This window comes from Silene latifolia, chromosome 7 (assembly GCF_048544455.1).
Source record: "Silene latifolia isolate original U9 population chromosome 7, ASM4854445v1, whole genome shotgun sequence".
NCBI classification, from domain to species: domain Eukaryota; kingdom Viridiplantae; phylum Streptophyta; class Magnoliopsida; order Caryophyllales; family Caryophyllaceae; genus Silene; species Silene latifolia.
The window spans coordinates 38968415-38981516 of record NC_133532.1 but is presented as its reverse complement, the minus strand read 5'-3'; the positions used below and the strand labels follow the sequence as shown (position 1 = coordinate 38981516).

General features: G+C 35.6%; 1 long non-coding RNA gene across 9 annotated transcripts; it reads left to right on the top strand.

The window, feature by feature from the left end:
- Positions 1-579: 579 nt before the first annotated feature.
- LOC141592024 (uncharacterized) lies at positions 580-3568 on the top strand. Of its 9 annotated transcripts, XR_012521031.1 has the most exons (5): positions 581-896; positions 972-1055; positions 1501-1544; positions 2367-2544; positions 3213-3568. It is a non-coding gene; the product is annotated as an uncharacterized LOC141592024 (long non-coding RNA). The 9 variants fall into 9 exon arrangements; XR_012521028.1 differs by having other exon boundaries at positions 580-713; positions 983-1055; positions 1501-2544; XR_012521025.1 differs by having other exon boundaries at positions 580-713; positions 1501-2544.
- Positions 3569-13102: the final 9534 nt, after the last annotated feature.

The following is a 13102-nucleotide window of genomic DNA, read 5'->3' as shown; positions in this document are numbered from 1 at the left end:
TTTGTCATACAAAATATGTGTATTGAATAACTGTTTCTTCACTGTGGGAGTTTGATATGTTGGTAGATCACTCATTTGTCGGTCATGCTCAAGTTTCTCAAGTTCCATTCTTTTTGTCTTCCTTTTTATTTAGCTCTTACGTAATTGTTTTATTGATTATTTATGAGTATTAAGTACTCCTCTCGTCCTGTCCATTTGTTGTCTTTTCCATATTGGGGTGTCTTAGTCAATTATCATGTCTTTTCTATTTTAAGAATAAAATTGATGGGTAATTTGATCATTCACACTCAATTTGTTCCACTTGTCATTTAGTCATTGGCCCCTTCCTATTTCCTTGGTCTTTGTGCCAAAACCAAAGGACAACAATTGACCGGGACGGAGGGAGTAATAGAGTTAGATATAAAATGCTTAAAATACACACCCTATAGACATCAATGTATGTATACTTTGAGGAAAGAAAAAGAATTTGTTTAGATGTTTGAATAAATACCCTATTGACATCAATCTTGTTTTAGTTGTTGGTATGTTTGTTTATTCCATTTCTCAACATCGTAATTCTTTTTATTTTCGTGTAATTTTTAATTTAATGAATTCAAATGATGAAGAAGAAGAAGAAGAAAGCATATGATGGATTGTTGTTGGATGTCAGGGTACACTTTTGCAACTAAGTAAACCTGTTGAACAAACTTATGTTGAAATTGGCGTTAAATATGGTCAGTTCTTTCCTTTCTAATTACCAATTAAATAAACCATTCTTCATCCACTCTTATTTGTACCTACACACACTTAATGCCGCTGAAATTATTATAAGTTTACATGCGTCTGCTTCTGAAATTAAGCAATGTTTCAAGAGAGCTTTTTCTTCTCCTTGGCCGGACAAACTTCGTTATAATTAGGTGCATACATGTTTATTCTCTTTCTGAGTATGAATCTTATAAATTGTAGTTATTAATATTATGTAATGGCTATAGGGAGATGGCAGGCCCTTCTGGAAGCTTGTTGTTTCTCAAGCCACTGGTTGTTCAGATGATACCTATTTTGAGGAAGATTATCAGGTCATTTACCCTTAACAACTAACTTCCTTAATTTTAGTTATTATTCTATTCAGTTCATGTTTAAGGGCAAGAGCTCTTCTATTCATACTATGCCCTTGCAAAATTGCTTGGTAAATAATTTTCAAAAAAGGACAGGCAACCATATTTGAGATAAACTCATCTCTTATCCCAAGGATAGTTTTCTAAGTGTTAGAGGTTTTACGCATAACTGTTAAATAACAATAGGCTTTACGCTTCTATGTACAATGACATTTGGTGTTTGATATTGAACACATGATGATGAAACTACTAGGAAAAAAATATGAGAAAGGAGATTAGAGAATGGTGTGAAGTGAAACTACTTTGAAAAATTTATTTGACTATTTTGTTAGTAAATTTAAATTTCTAATGTCATTTTTGAATTTCTTACACGTAGAGAATTTTGTCAACTTGTGCATATGGGCAGGTGAAAATAGTGAATGCAATCTTGTCGAATGAGTAGTAATCTGAGTAAGACATCTCTTTTTTCATTATGGGTATCATATTCTCCCTTTGTCTCAATAATTTGTTCATAGGGTTAGCATAGTACCTAGCAGCACAGAGTTGCATCTATATTTCTGATTCGGTTGCTTTTGTTCATTCTTACCATTATATGTTATATTTGCTATATTTGTCGATAACAACAACTTCTCTCTTTTTTTATAATGGTGTTCTGTCCATCTATCCCTTTTATTGAAGTTTGATCTTAATTGTTTTCTAATATAAATTAGATGCCTTGCTCTATCTCATAAGTTTGCTTATGGGGAAGAATTTAGATGTGAATGTATCAGTACCTCGTGCTGGTCGTCAAAATCATTCAGTTGGAAATGAGTGAACTAAAATAATTATAGGTTTGGAAGATCTAATGTAATAGGAAGTTATTTACCTAGATACCTTTGTGTTGTAGGTTTACATGTTTCTTATATGGTTTTGAGGAAATAATTTCTAAAAACTCATAAATTTTCTTCTGTCTTTTACCATCTTGCTTCATCTTTATCTTTATCAGATAAACTTGTAAAAAAATAGTTTTGATGCTTACGGGTAACCAAGACTAGCCGGATGCATTTTCCGCCTCAAAGGTAGCTAACATGGATAGTGTGGCAATCTCTAGGCTTGTGTCTCTAGGCTTGTGTGTGTGTGTGTGTGTGTGCTATTGCTTTTATTATTTATTGTCTGATGTTGTTGTTTTCTGTCTGTTGTTGTCAGTAGTTACTGTTGTTGTCTGCTGATGTTGCTATTGTGCTGCTGATGTTGTTGCTGTATTGTATTGATGTGTTGCTGGTGCTTTCTTAGTACCATGCTGCTGGTGTTGTCCTACTGATGTCATTGATGTCCCGGCGCTACATGATGCTGCTGTTTTTTTTGGGTGGTTTCATGGTTATGCATTCTGGATAGGTTGTGAAATCCAAGTCAAGCTTAGCTCCCAGTATTATTCTCGAAGATTTTTAGATAGGACCTTCGCCATTCATGGGTATGTATTCAGCTTTAAATTTGTTTGTAGATTTAATTCAATATGTTTTGGCCTGGGGTTGTCAAATCAGTTTCAAGTTTAGCTTCCAATTCAATTTTAGGGTGGAACCTCGGCCTTCATGATCTGTCGAGATATATTTGGTGTACAAAAGCGTTTTGCGCAGCTAGATTTCAGTGGAGTGATTTGGTCTCTAGATTTTTGCTTGTTTTATGCTATTAATTTTTAAAGTATGATATGATCCTGCCAATGCTAAACATTTTGCTTGACTTCAGTTTGTTTTGTGTCTACTACCAGCCTAATGGTATATTTATTTAATTTTTTTTAGCTTCATCATTTCTGTAGTTATGATGTGCAATAGAGATATACTCATAGTGTTAAACTCCTTAATCTCAAATTTCATGTCTTGTTGAATGTGTGTATAAATTTGCTGGCTCTCAACTTATTAACTAAATTAACTAGTTTAAATTAACTCTCTCATACACTAATACGCTATAGATCAGACGCACTATGTTCTCTGCAAAGCATTGTTTCTAGGCAAGTTTTTCCGATTATTAATTTTTGCTGGTTAAACTTTGCTTTATGAACTTGTTTTAGAGTTTAGCTAGTATACATACATCAATTTTAACATTTGGAAGACTATCTTAAGGTGGAATTGGCTTTAAATGCAGTTCTGGACAACAAAGATTTTCTCGGTGATTAATGGAAGGTTTCAAGTGAAGCACATTAAGTCTATTTTTGAGAAAATATGCCATTTTTTTCTTATTGTTACAGAGTTGGAAGGGGAAGTTCTTGAAGTGAAGATCAAAGAGACAATACAAGAGCTTGAAGTAATGTAAATGTTACTTGTTTCCTACCATATTATAGTGTAGTATATATCGTTCTTGTATGTTTTGGAAGCGGGTAGGTTAATGATTTAATATATTGTAAGGCTATAATCTAAATTTGGTATTGTTACTAATGTTCATCTATTTTGTACTCGGCTATTTCTTTTATCAATGACAAAGTTTGATGGGTTACTCTTCAAGGATCCTAAAATTTAGTTCCTTTTAATTTGCTCGAGTATGTTGGGATATATGAAAGAATTTGACCAAGAGAAACAATAGGGAATAGTGCGGAGAGGTTCAAAGATTCATGATGTAATAATAAAGTGTCAGCAATTCTTCACGTATAAAAGCGTCGAGAAATTTTGGCTTGAAAATGCGTTGCACTTAAAAGAGGCCTTGACGCAAAAAAGCGACGACAAGGTTGACGCTAAAATGCGTCAAAATCCTGACGGCCAGAAAAACCACGCTTTTAAAAGTGTCGAGAAATTAACTGACAGCGCTTTTAAGCGTCGAGAAAAGCCTAAAAAAGCGTCGAGAATGCAAGGGATTTGTTGTAGCGTATTGACGTAAAACTACTTTAATCTAAGGGTTGATTTTGAATAAAGTAAGAGGACAAATTGAGGCTCTGTTCTTTTGGACTTCTATTTGCCCTTTTAAGTTCAGTTCAGTTCAGTTCTTATAATTTCAGTTCAGTTCTTATAAGTTCAGTTCAGTTCCTATAAGTTCAGTTCAGTTCAGCTCTTATAAGTTCAGTTCAGTTACTATAAGTTCAGTTCAGTTCCTATAAGTTCAGTTCAGACAAGTTCATACAACGTATATTAAGTATAAATTCATACCTGTTTTTTAAGTTGACGAATTGAAAAAAAATAGTACCCTTTTCATTAAAATCAATGCAAAAAAAACTCCAATATTAAAATTATCCTATATACATTATTCATAAAAAAATAGATGGTTAGAAAAAAAATAGATGGATTCGATGATGTCAGTGAAAATGAAGATGAAGATGAAAGTGACGAGTAGGATGATAATATGGAAATAGATGGTTAGAAAAAAATTGTAATATGCAATTTGTTTTTTTATTGTAATGTATTGTAGTAATTGTAAGAAAAATTAAAATATATAAAGCGTAAAATTTTTATAAGTTCAGTTCGACTTCTATAAGTTCAGCTCATATAAGTTTAGTTCAGCTCTTATAAGTTCAGTTCAGTTCCTATGAGTTCAGTTCAGTTCCTATAAGTTCAGTTCAGTTCAGCTCTTATAAGTTCTGTTCAGTTCAGCTCCTATAAGTTCAGTTCAGATCCTATAAGTTCAGTTTAGTTCAGTTCAGCAAATAGAAGTCCAAAAGAACAGGGCCTGATAGGATCTGAATGTCAACTACTAAGACAAATAAGAGTTGTTGTAGTGTATTCTTTTATGGCCCAATGGTCCTTGCAGTAGAGAATAGAAAAAAGAGGAGACAAGGAGAGGAAGAGGACAAGCTGTCAATTTCATTGTGTCTCCTCAAAAGTAAACTGTTTTTGATCACATGTGAAGGTCTCCTTTTCTTGTTTTTTGATGTTCACATACTTGGAATAATTTAGAGATCATTTGGCATCCTTAGACGTGTCATTCAAGCCATGTAATTGGACAGGAATGCTCATGCTGCACACACTATGCAAAACAGACAACTTAGTAACATTCAGAAATCAGGCCTTCCTTGCAGGAGCCATAACTTGCTGTTAAGGATAAACTAGGGTGCCTCCCTTATACCAATTGAAAGCTAAATAAGTTAGCTTCCTCCTCCAATTGGAATCATTCAAATATCATGTCTGGATCTTTAGTTATAGGCCTTTGAGTGAGTTCGTGTCGATCGAATCAGTACAACATCTTTCACAAATCGCCTTGTATTCAAAAATCATATATCTTGCCTGAGGATGAAATAAAATGCCTCACAGGTGCCAAATGAAAGTTAAAGGAGTTAGCTTTCATGTCCAAAAAAATCACCTAAAAATATGGCATGGAACTTGAGATATAGATTTTTGAGTAAGAACAAGACATGAATGACTATTCAGCAGTTTTCCTGTGCAGCATCAGAAACTTTGAAAAATCATATCTTGCAACTCAAGTTGGCTAAAAATATCCATCATAGATCAAATGAAAGTTAATGGAGTTAGCTTTCGCCTCCAAAAATAATCAACCAAAAACAACCAGTAAATTTTGAGTTATTCAAGTTTGAACACTGACGGGTCATTTCGAAAACCAATTGCATTCATTCGTGATGCCTCTTTGAAGCCTGATTGTGGAAAATCTACCTATTTAACCTTGTCTATTCCAAAACCATAGGAGATAGGACTTCGTCAATATTCTAACCATATAAAGAACAAAAATTTTCACCATCTAAATCCTAAGATATGGCCATTTGAATTCGGACCTGACAGTCTGAAACTGCTGTAGTGTTTCAGATCTGTCTTATTTATTTGAAAAATGTATTTCTCTCACGATAAAATAGCTTTTTATCCTCTTCCAAAGCTCACAGCTAGTTAACACTTTAAGCTTTCCAATGACACCAGAATCAAAGGAGTTGCATGAGTAGAACTCTAGATATGAAGCTTCAAAGTCAGGCTTGTCATATTGATGTTTCAGAATGCAATGCTGAACTCATTTTCATCCTCTAATAGCATTCAGTTTTGGCATTTCTTTGCAACAGTACCATGGACTGTTCCTTTGGTATAGAGAACGATAGACCCTTACCCCTAGCTCCTGCTGCAATACCTCTCTACCGTGACAATAAGTCTGCACAATATATTGCTTGAATCCTGTCTTTCGTGAGAGAACAAAGCATTTGAATGTAGACTGTCATTTTGTAAGAGATAAACAGTAAGAGGGTTTTCTAATAACTCGGCATGCAGCAACAAGCTTTAGCTAGCGGACATTATGATTAAGCCATTAGGGGCTTTTTAGCATCATGCTTTAGCCACCACGCTTGGCCTTTCATTACAACAATGTCAAGCTTTAGGGGAGGATATGAGACTAGTAACCCAACTATGACTAACTGAATTATATAGTTAGTTATAGTCGATTAGTTTGTTACGACAAAGTTGCTATAAGAGCCTAGTCATCATTAGTTAGTTAGAGTTAGTTGTGATCAACTACTATATAAACACATATGATTGTAAGATGTATGGCACAATTGATAATATACAGTATATACTTTTTCTTACTTTTCTCTCAATTCTCCCTATGACTTCATTAATCATTGAAGTTTATACAATTTTATGTTTTATCCCCATATCTCAAAATTGGGCCATAACAAGTCCAACAATGCATGCACAACTGATACACTCGTACTCAAGTCGGATTAACTTTGTTGTATAAGTAACTGTTTTCTCTACAATCAAGTTCAAACACTACGGGGTATTATACTCCTACAACTCCTATTTATTCCCTTGGTCATTTGTTTACCTTTTTCTATTCTTTGTGAAAAGTATTTTGTAAACAAATGATTGGGATGAAGGGAGTAACTCGGAAGTTATTTGAGCATGCGCTCACCCTCACTCCTCCAACACACTCATAACAACGTAACTCGTCACATCGATTCTAATACAATAACAACATACCACAAGTGCAAAACTAGCATGCTAAAAGTCCTAGAGATGAATGACAAATGCATCAAGTAATTTATAAATTGAATCAACTAACAAAGATAGTTCATCAAAAATCGAAATGCCAAATGCAAAACGCAAACAAATACCAACGAATGAAGTCAATAATAAACAAGCGAATTACAGATACCTCTTATCCTTCTGAGCAAATGGCAAGTTCTTCTCATCCTCCTCTGTTAAACAAAATTAAGAACAAAACACAATTAATTCATTCAATAATATGTTTTTTTTTACAACAATGAATTGATTATATAAATAAAGGTAACCCATAAAAGCGTTCTAGCCTGTAGCTAAGCTAACAAACCAGTGAGGATATATTATAAGAAAATATATAATCTTCGCAATGGTATTGCGAACACTTATTGGTACTGACTGAAGTTTCGTCAGAACGGAGGATAGTTTTGGACATGAGATCAGGAACGAGGTGGAGGTACATCCTAGTGAGCGAGCATTAAGCATGGCGCAGAGTAAAGCTTTAGTTTTCGCCTCAAAGAAAGATATAGCGCGTAGGTGCGTCATGTAAGTGCGTCCATAAATAGAGTCAGAGATCGAGCAGCTATAACTTTGACAGACAGTAAGTCTTTTGACAGAGACATATAGGTAGATTGCTGACGCCTTTTCTTGTGAAGGTTGTTGTAGATCCTTAGTGAAAGCGCAGGCCTTAGAAGTTGATGAAGTCAGAGAAGACCACTGTGCTGGAAACTGTTGGTGTGAGAGAACGAGGTAATCTGCAAGCTGACATATGCGCAAAGGATCTACCAGGATGTCTTGAAAAACGACAGAATTGCGGCTAGACCAAATCGCTTGTAGTACACAGCAAAAGTAAAGAAGGCAGTTGTGGGACACAGACGACTGTCATGAGAAATATGAAAGTATGTTAGCGAGCCAATTTAAAAAAGGCACCGAAGAGTTTACCTGCGAGTTAATACCAAGTGCAGAGGCTTTCCAAACATGTTGAGCAATAGTGCAGGACCGAAAGAGATGGTCAGCCGATTCAGGAGCAGAGTGGCAGAGGTTACAAATCGGAGAAATACGCATGCCACGAGAAGTTAGATTTGCCGCTGTTGGCAAAATATTATGCCCAAGCCGCCAAAGTAAAAGTGCAAATTTAGTAGAGCCTTGCATTTTCCAAATACGTGACCAAGGAAAGGAGGTGCTTATAGACGATAAAGAAGAGCCAAAAGTGTTAAATCTTAGAAATAAATAACCCAATCTGACGGAGTAAGTGCCATCTTCCGTAAACTTCCAGTATAGGAAATCATCAATGTCTAAATGTGGGGGTTCCATAGCAATAATTTCCTTAGTTGAGGGAGGCTCGAAATAACGGAAAATAGGAGCAGGGTTCCAGTCACCTGATGATAAAACCAACTCAGAAACAGATAAAGGTGGTGCGGCCGGCGCTTGTGATCGCGTTGCCGGGATATTGCCATTAACCGATCGATCCGTGGCCAAATTAATGTAATTTCCTTTCCCAAGCTTCCATGATAAAGCGTCGGAAGAAGCTGCAACTACATGACAAACACCAATCCATAGAAAAGAAGGGTGAGAAGTACGGGAGCTTCAAGACGGAATTGGAAAATCTCTGACATACTTTGGATGCAAAAACTTGGCGAGAAGTCCCGAAGGATGAGATCGAATTCGCCAAAAAAATTTCTGAAAAGAGGCTTGACTCCAAAGGAATGTGTTTTTAATTCCAAGGCCGCCACAGTCCTTAGGGGCTTGAATGACATCACGTTGGAGCCAATGAATGGAAGGACGTTGCTAGTCATTCCTCCACCAGAATGAGGCAATTAGAGAATCAAACTTGCGGCATATCGAAATCGGGGAAGGAATAGCTACCATCAAATGGTTTAAAGAAGCAAGTAGAATAGCAAAGATAACAAGTAGCTTGCATGGCTGACTAAGATGCAAAGATGACCACGAGGCAATGCGTGTTGTTAACTTGTCAATATAGGGGAGGAAAACATCAGCCCTTTTACGCGGGATATCAATAGGAACTCCTAGGTAGGTACCGAAGGATGCAACAGTCTGCATTTTGAGAATAGAAGTTAAGTGTACCTTGAAATCCGATGGCGCGTTTGGACTGAATTTGATGTATGACTTATTCAAATTAATCATTTGGCCAGAAGCCTCTTCAAAGATCTTAAAAAGATCTAGTAAAACTACAAATGAATCAGGAGTGGCTTTACAACAAAGGAGAGCGTCGTCGGCATAAAACAGGTGAGAAATAGATGGGGCGCATCTTGAAATTTTAAGTCCCAAGATCTCACCCAATTGCTCAGCCTTGGAAAGTTGACAAGATAAAACTTCCATGCAAAGAATGAAAAGATACGGAGATAAAGGATCACCTTGACGAAGTCCCCGTGTTGGTTTAAATAGTACAGAGGGTTCGCCATTGATTAGAACACGGTAGGATACTGTGGAGATACATTCCCAGATAATGTTACGCCAAACAGAAGGAAATCCCATATGTCGCATAACGGCCATAAGAAACTGCCAGGAAACTCGGTCGAAGGCTTTATGCATATCAAGCTTGAGAACGGCATAGCAACTAGTACCACTACTACAGATACAGCCTATAACAACGGGTAAAAACCGTTGTAAAATAAAAAAGCGGACGTTGTTAAAGCGGCCGTTGTAGAAGGTATTTACAACGGTTTGCTTATTTAGTGGAACCGTTGTCTAAATTATTCACAACGGTTAAAAGCCGTTGTTATTGGATGCTCTCCGTTGTGGAAAGTGTTTCAAAATTTTGGAGGGAATTATATAACAACGGTTGTCGTATGTATAACCGTTGTTGTAACTTTCCCTCCAAAATTATGAAGTCTTTTGACAACGGGTTTATGTTACATACCCGTTGTTGAAATTGTTAGTAACAACGGTTCTTTGTTTAACACCCGTTGTTGTAATTTTACCTCCAAAATTGTGAATACTTTTAACAACGGTTCTTTGATTAAAACCTGTTGTTGAATATTATGCGCGGGTATTTGTAAATGTCATTCACAACGGTGTTAGTTTTATTAACCGTTGTGAAAGGTATTTACAACGGTTTTTTTTAGTAACCGTTTTTATTACGTACACCTAATGTTCTGAAAAATTAAATTTGTTTCATGCCATTCAAAAACCTGCATATATCAAAGAAGACACATATACCAAAGACCAAAGATAAATCATAGCTGGGTTCATCGAACTCAATAGATTCAATTCAACCACATACAACAAAGAAGATCATATATATATATATATATATATATATATATATATATATATATATATATATATATATATATATATATATATATATATATATATATATATATATAATTACAAGGAGTTGAATTTACATGAACTAATTAATCATTCCCTAACTTCAACAAAAAAATTACTAATAAGCTGATCTAAACTGTGAGTATAGTATCATGCATTTCTATCTATATATATATTCTAAGACGTAGTTGCCCCACATGTCTCTTACCTCGTCTATATCTATACTTGAGTATTGCTCAATCTGCTGTGACTGGTTGATTACATACTCGGAAAAACAAAGAGAATACATTATGGTATATATAGCGACAAAAGCAAGACAACATTAGCAACATCATGGTATATATAGCAAAGAATTGCAAGACAACATTAGCTCTAATTTAAAAAAAAGTAATAAACACATGTTTAAATTATTACTAACCCTTTCTGAATAACGAGATATCTTCGCCTAATAATCTCCAACATGAACCGACAAGCGTAGTATCCACATTGTATGCTATCCGGCTCAAGCGAGGGCCTATTATTACATAAAAAAAAATTTTAGAGAAGGCTCACATCGTCAGAATCTTGAACTTTAGGTATTGTATTAGTATTAAACACAGATTTTGCACTTAATGTTATTGTATTTGAGCACGTACCCCGTTATCGTAATAAAATCGGGGCCAACATCGAATCGTTCGTGGGTTGATCCTCCTCGTTTGCTCTTTTCTTCTTAAAGGCCCTTTTTTAAAAAATAAAAAAGGAGGCAGAAACTAATTTTTTTAGGGGCAAAAATATGAACGAGCTTTTTTCTATAAATAAAAATTGAAAATGTTATTATAAATAAATCAGTATTATAAACTTACATTTTAATCAAGTGCTTAAAAGTCTCGCTTGGTTGATGATGTAAAGAGTCCAACCAAAACGTTTTTCTTTGTCGGCATGATGGCCGCTAGCACCCAATGAGTCCTACATCAAGAGACATCATCATTATTAACAAGTACATATATTAGTTATGAAAATGCAATTGTAGGGGGAAACGTAATATTAATTTGTTTATTACCCTTTTTCATTATAAACGCCAAAAATCAGCTTCTTGGTTGTCGCCAATTGCTGAGCAATATAATCTACCCGTTGTTCGAACGAGAAATCCGGAATAAATAAAGATAAAACATAGGGGCACAGAATCCGTATTGATCGGATGGAATATTCTTCTCGGGATCACTCTCAATTGCAATATCCTACATTATTACTAAGGTATTAATTCCGTATTTAAAACACTATCTACCTAGTAGTCGAATATTAGACTATGAAATTATTTATTAAGAAACTTACTTCATCCAAACAAATATGTGTGCTATATCAATCTGTCTAGTCCAAATTTATACGGCTAGCGATCCCATGATATAAGCGCTTGGCGCCACCCCTAGAATATCCTCCTCGAGCGGAATAATTATCGCTGCTCGGAGGCTATGCGATGGGCCACCTCCTCATACAGTCTCATCATCGTCCCCGTTCTTACTTTTTGCATGTAATCCTTCCCTTTATATTTTGTGGAGTTTATACTCCTAACTTTCACTACGGAAAGAATGAGTCTTTGATGTGGTGCTACTACCACCATCCTACACATGTAGTATAGATAATTAAAATAATAAAAAATCCAAAGGTAACATATCCTAGTTGGAGTAATAAAAATAAAAGCGTACTTAATTAAATACCTCGTCAACTCCGCTCTTTCAATGATGAGGTAGTAGTAGCGAGTGTAAGACTGGGACTTAGGCTTATCGGTCTTTTTTGTCCCCTACACAAAATTACCATGCTTTTTATAAATACAGACAAAATATAAATAAAGGGGCGAGGTTAATTTTTAAAAAAATGGAGAAGTTAATTAAATACATACCTCATCAAGTTGTTGTGAAGTCGAGGTTGTTGGCATGTCTGTGGACTTAGGCTTATCCGCCAAAGCCGCCTTTTTTGTTCCCTACAAAAAAGAAATAACATATAAATTTAACATATAAAAACATTCAACAATTAAAAATGTAACACATATATATATATATATAAAGGTATTTCTTCTAACCCCAACTGCTTTCCATTGCTCAAAGTGGAGGCGGCGGAGATATCTTCGCCAAGTAGATGTGAGTATTAGGCCATTGGATGAAACTTCCAAGCGCATCTCCCGAATGGTAATGTCGTCACGAATCGGGACAGCAAAGGGAAAGTTTTCATGGCCTGGAAAGACTGTAGTTATCTCTACTATTGTATGATTCGGCAAACGTTTTTCGCCATGAATAACTACGCTTTCCGCCGCCGCGATTTGTTTTCTACGAGACCCCCGCCAACACGCACATGTGGCTTTTCGATTCTATTAGGGTCAGAAGAATAATCGGCCTATTGTTTACGGCCTGAAGAATATACACATACATACATTATTATATCTTTGCAAAAACGCTTCAAAGATTCAAAAGATTTTGCAAAAACGCTTTCTGTCTCAAAGCCGATTTTTGCACAAACTTCAAAGATTCATATAAATTTAACTAATTAAACACTTCATGCATACCTTACTCAAAAAACAGGAACCGACTTGAAGGGGATGTATGCTGTTTTCCATCACCGCCTTCTCATCAAGTTGCATCTCCTTTTCAGACCCATTATTTACCTAATAAAATTAACCAATTCAATGGCACCATGTCGGTTGGCAAAGAACACACCCCCGATCTTACCAAAAAAAAAACAAAAGAAAAATAAGGAAGTATATTAGGTACCTGATCGGCTTTAGTTGTTACAACTTCAGAAGCATTATTAGGTACCCGATCTTTCTGAATCTCGTTGACCGATACTTCCTTCTCA